Consider the following 6,129-nt stretch of genomic DNA (forward strand, 5'->3'; position numbering starts at 1 on the left):
CTTGTCCAGTGTCGAAAAAGTAGAGCAAAATTTGGCCAATTCCTTTATGAAGAATGAGCCAAAGAGGATACCTTCAGCTGCTGGTCCCGCTTCGGAGGCAGCCAAGTCTACTAGTTTAGGGTCTATTGGCATCAGTATGGATTTCCTGCGCTCAGTGGAAATAGCACAATTTGTGTTGCCTAAAAGGCATACTGCTCTCTGGGCCCATCCCAATAAAACATCAGTGTTCACTGGGGTGTTTGATTCCTTGGAAGTGGTAGCCAAATCTAAGATTTTTGTTAATGGGCCTGCCATGTCTAATAATTTGTCTTGGCAGAGGCGCCAGGATCTGTCGAGACCCTTCTTAGGATCTTTCGCGTACTTCTTCATGAAGGTAATCATAGTGGGGTCAATCTCGGGAGTTTCTGCTACATTATTATCTAGCTCAGGCCTGGGGCATTCCGCCTTGAGTCTGGAACGCACCTCTTTATCAAAACTCTTCCTTAAGTTTGCGTGAAATAGAGAGCTACCTCAGGAGTTGGGCGCCAACTCGACGATCTAGGGTGTATAATCTCTGAAGGATTAAAATCTAAAATTTGAGGCGTAGTGGAAGTAGTTTACGATTTTTTACTAAGGTTAGGGGTGGTAATGTCGTCTGAATCTGGATCATCGGAGTCTTCCGAAGAAGAGGAATTACGATGGGAGCTATAATTATGCTCTGCGCTTCTCTTCCTGCGTAACTTGTCAAACATGTCAGCATGTAATTCTCCAACAGGGTCCTCCTTTGAAATGTTCTTAGATTTTGACTTGGATTTTGTAGGGACAGGTGTAGCAGTGTCCTCCGAGGAAGGGGTGGGGTCCCCGGTCATCCAGCCCTGCGTTTGGGCATAATCTAATAATTGACCTGAGAAGGGGCCCAAAGCTCTTGCTAGAGCATCATTCACCGACTGTTGCACCCTGGAATCTAGTGCCTCAACCAGATTTAACTCCAGTTGGTTGTCTGTATCATCGGGGTAGAACCCTGCATCCTGGTCGCTCCATTGAGCCATAATAATAATATATAGGACCATAGACAAGAATAATAAAGGAGTGAGTGGATAAACCTCAGCAGGCGAATTAGCAGAACAAAATAAATATATATATATATACCTAAAAACCACAACCAGTGAAAAATATGTATATATATATCAATGAAAAAACAACTGTGCTTGAGGAGGAAGGTGCCTGCATCAATAAAAGGTATTTCCCCTAGGCCAAGCCTTTTTTTAAATTTTACAACCCAGTGGAATCTTTTCTTAACTGGGCGTCAGGGAGGAGGTGAGTTAATGATTCCAGGCAAGCCCCGATGCCTCTCACGCTGTCCAGAAACAAACCGATCTCATAAAATGGCAAAGGGATATGAGATCGGTTCGTAATGGGCGTGCACGCTTGGCAACACCGGTTGCCAGTGAAAATAGACTGCACGCAGGGCGTGCAGTCCTCTCCCGAGGTCCCTCCACGAGGGAAAATCAATATAAATATTAACTCGGCAGGGAAACCGAGCTGTAGGGTGTAACGCGCTCCTAATGAAAAAATCAATAACAGGAGAGTTCCCTCAACACAGGAAAATCAATAAAAGGGATTAACTCGGCAGGAGGCCGAAATGTACAGAGTAAAGCGAGTGCTTTAGAAAAAATCAATAAAAAGGCAATTAACTCGGCTGGAAGCCGAAGAATAAAGATTAAAAAGCTTGTAAAAGGCACGCAGACTCGCGGCGCCTGCTACATTTAAGAAATTCAACTTCAATACACCAGTAAAATAGACATTAGATTTAGATAAAGTGAAAAGTTACTTATCTGCTGCGAAGCAGCAAAGAAAGAGGATATGACGTTCGAGGTTAAGGACTTTATGGACTAAGGTCACTATGGTTGATTGGTGCATGTGACTTATACACTAGAGCACTTTGGGAAATGTTGTTTTTTGTTTAAATGTGTTTTAATTGGCTGCTGTGAATTTCTCAGTAAAGAAAGAGAAAGCATAATCCGAGCCTCCGGTCCTGATATAGAATCAAAGACCCCATTGCATAATGTGCTCTACATGGTTAACTTGTGCCAGGTGAAAGGACAATGTTTAGTTAGTTAATTTAAGTATTTGTATAGTATGAGTACACCTTCGAGGTATGCGGGCATCTTACCAACAACCAATCAAACTGGTACAAAACCTACATCATGACAGGGAATGGATGAATGAATTTACGACATTTAGAGAAACTAGAGAATATTCAGATCTGTCAAAGGAAAGGTTTCGTGCAGAGTAAATAGGCTGAATGTACATGTTTGAGCTGTCTCCTAAAAGACGAGAGGCTTGGCCTTTCTAAAGTTCACAGCTTCAGCTGCTCCAGAAATGTGTTGTTTTCTTGCTAGTGAAGATTTCACAATAGAAAATAGACATCAAATGATAAACTTTACTGTCTGCAAAATGCCACAAATGATTGCTTATATTGTGTATATCTACGATCCCCTGAAAAAAAGGTGTATGATGACTGTACGCTTCGCAATTCATTTTCAGAATCTTTAACCCCTTCGCTGCCAGGCCTTTTCCCCCTCCTGTGCCGAGCCTTTTTTTGGCTATTTGAGGCAGTTTGCGCTTAGGCCCTCAAAACTTTTTGTCCACATAAGCTAGCCAAGCCAAATTTGCGTCCTTTTTTTTCCAACATCCTAGGGATTCTAGAGGTAAATTAGCCAAAATACAGTGAAAATTTTGTTTTTTTTTAAAAAATTGGAAAAAGGGGCTGCAGAAAAAGGCTTGTGTTTTTTTTCCCTGAAAATGGCATCAACAAAGGGTTTGCGGTGCTAAAATCACCAGCTTCCCAGCTTTCAGGAACAGGCAGACTTGAATCAGAAAACCCAATTTTTCAACACAAATTTGGAATTTTACTGCGACATACCCCATTTTTATGATTTTTTGTGCTTTCAGCCTCGTTCCAGTCAGTGACAGAAAGGGGTGTGAAACCAATGCTGTATCCCAGAAACCTAAACATTTCTGAAAAGTAGACAAAATTCTGAATTCAGCAAGGGGTAATTTGTGTAGATCCTAAAAGGGTTTCCTACAGAAAATAACAATTGAAAAAAAAATACATTGAAATTGAGGTAAAAAAACAGCAATTTCTTTCTACGTTTTACTCTGTAACTTTTTCCTGCAATGTCAGATTTTTGAAAGCAATAAACTGTTACATCTGCTGGACTCTTTTGGTTGCAGGGATATATAGGGCTTGTAGGTTCTTCAAGAACCCTAGTTACCAAGAGCCAATAAATGATCTGCACCCTGCAGTGGGTTTTCATTCTATACCGGGTATACAGCAATTCATTTGCTGAAATACAAAGAGTGAAAAATAGTTATCAAGAAAACCTTTGTATTTCCAAAATGGGCACAAGATAAGGTGTCGAGGAGCAGTGGTTATTTGCACATCTCTGAATTCCGGGGTGCCCAAACTAGCATGTGAATTACAGGGCATTTCTCAAATAGATGTCTTTTTTACACGCTCTCTTATATTTGGAAGGAAAAAATGTAGAGAAAGACAAGGGGCAATAACACCCAGCATTCCCCCAAGTCTCCCGATAAAAATGATACCTCACTTGTGTGGGTAGGCCTAGAGCCCGAGACAGGAAATGCCCCAAAACACAATGTGGACACATCACATTTTTTGACAGAAAACAGATGTGTTTTTTGTAAAGTGCCTACCTGTAGATTTTGGCCTCTAGCTCAGCCGGCACCTAGGGAAACCTACCAAACCAGAAATGGCCTAAAATAAATTTGCCGCCCCACCCCACAAGCCCCCCGGGAGCGACCCTTGCCTACTTGGTCGCTCCCCTTGCGTGACATTGGCGCCAAAAAAATAATCCCCGGTGCCTAGTGGTTTCTGCCCCCCTTGGGGGCAGATTGACCTAAAATCAGCCGATCTGCCCCCAAGGGGGGCAGAAATGGTCTAAATACAATTTGCCCCTCAGGGGAGCGACCCTTGCCTAATGGGTTGCTCCCCATGTCTAAAAAAGCTAACAACCAAAAAAAAACAGCCAAAAAAATTTGCCCTGGCGCCTAGAGGTTTCTGCCCCCCTGGGGGAAGGTCGGCCTAATAACAATAGGCCGATCTGCAGAAATGGCCTAAAATAAATTTGACCGCCCTCCCCCCAACCCCCCCTCCCCCAGGAGCAACCCTTGCCTTCGGGGTCACTCCCCTTGGGTGACATTGGCGCAAAAAAAAAGATCCCCGGTGCCTAGTGGTTTCTGCCCCCTTTGGGGGCAGATTGACCTAAAATCGGCCGATCTGCTCCTAAAGGCGGCAGAAATGGCATAAATACAATTTCCCCTCCAGGGGAGCGACCCTTGCCTAAGGGGTCGCTCACCATCTGTAAAACAACAAAAAAAAATAGGCTGATCTGCCCCCCAGGGGAGCAGAAATGGCCTAAAATAAATTAGCCCCCCAGGGGAACGACCCTTGCCTAAGGGGTCGCTCCCCTTGCGTGAAATTCACGAAGAAAAAAAAAACTCCCTGGTGTCTAGTGGTTTCTGTCCCCCTTGGGGGCAGATTGGCCTCATAAAAATAGGCCAATCAGCCCCCTAGGGGGGCAGAAATGGCCTAAATGTAATTTGCCCCCTAGGAGAGCGACCCTTGCCTAAGGGGTCGCTCCCCTTGCGTGAAATTCACGAAGAAAAAAAAACCTCCCTGGTGTCTAGTGGTTTTTGTCCCCCTTGGGGGCAGATTGACCTCATAAAAATAGGCCAATCTGCCCCCAAGGGGGGCAGAAATGGCCTAAATGTAATTTGCCCCCTAGGAGAGCGACCCTTGCCTAAGGGGTCCCTCCCCACCTCTAAAAGAAATAAATAAAAAATAAAAAACATATGATACCTGGTGTCTAAAGGTTTCTGCCCCCCCGGGGGCAGATCGGTCTAATAATAGGCCGATGGGCAGAAAAGGCCTTAAAAAAAAATGCCCCCCCTGGGAGCGACCCTTGCCCAAGCGGTCGCTCCTTTATGCCAATTTCCCCCAAAAATAAATTCCCTGGTGTCTAGTGGGCGTTTCAAAAGCCGGATTGCTTTACAATCCGGCTTTTGAAACGCTGAGAGAGACTTCAAAGGGAATGAAATACATTTCCTTCCCTTTGAAGCCTCTCCGGGCCTCCTCCACGTGATCGGAAGAGAAATGCTTTGCATTTCTCTTCCGAGTGCGCTGGAAGCTGAGCTGAGGAAGGAGGAAGCCTCTGTGACAATCACCGCGCAATGCGCTCTGACGTCACAGGGGGGTGGGGGGGTCGGGGTTGGAAGGGGAAGGGATTCCCCTTCCATCCACAACCGGGGGGTGTGGGTGGGGGGCCCATGGGGGGAGCGCTAGCGCTCCCCCCTGTTTCCGGGTGCAGGACGAGGTGATCTTGTCCAAGGCACCCGGGAACCGGTGCCTTGGACGAGATCACCTCGTCCAAGGCACCGTAGGGGTTAATCAAGGATTCTTCCATGCAGAAACAATATTGCCGTAGTGAGTTTAGCACTGATCTGTATTATTTATGAGTTGAAACATTAGGATTAAGAAAAATTGGCAGGAGGCAGTACAGATAATACTACTCTGCATATTGTGTGACGTCTGAAAAATAGGCATGCTACTTAACCATATCTATCACTGGAAGTAATTACTATTTGAAGGACATTTATATTTCTACTTGAACGTTTTGCTTTTGAAATTCCAAACCTCCTTTCTTTTGTGCACTACATAATATGCTTCATTCAATTACTGCCATCTAAAGGTGGAAAAGGCATTGTACTGGCTATCAGCCCGCCCCACAAATCCCCTACCCACCCCCTCCTGCAGTGACATTACAGGAACAAAAAACGTACGGAGAACAAGTCAAGATGGATTTCTACAAAATGCTCACCGCTTCAGTAGCTTGGAACAAGCAGTCAGGTTTATCTCAGAGGCAATGTGTTAAGTATTTGTACACACACACACACACACACACACACACAGTAACACAGTGGAAACACCACAAAACTACTCCCCACCAGTTTAGAAAAATAGCCAATATTTATCGTAGTAAAACAAGACCAAAATGACAAAAATCGAACATACACAAGCAAATATATGAATTTTGAAAAATTAATAAAGCTCTCAGAAACACAATA

Source organism: Pleurodeles waltl, chromosome 4_1 (assembly GCF_031143425.1).
Source record: "Pleurodeles waltl isolate 20211129_DDA chromosome 4_1, aPleWal1.hap1.20221129, whole genome shotgun sequence".
Classification (NCBI taxonomy): Eukaryota; Metazoa; Chordata; class Amphibia; order Caudata; family Salamandridae; genus Pleurodeles; species Pleurodeles waltl.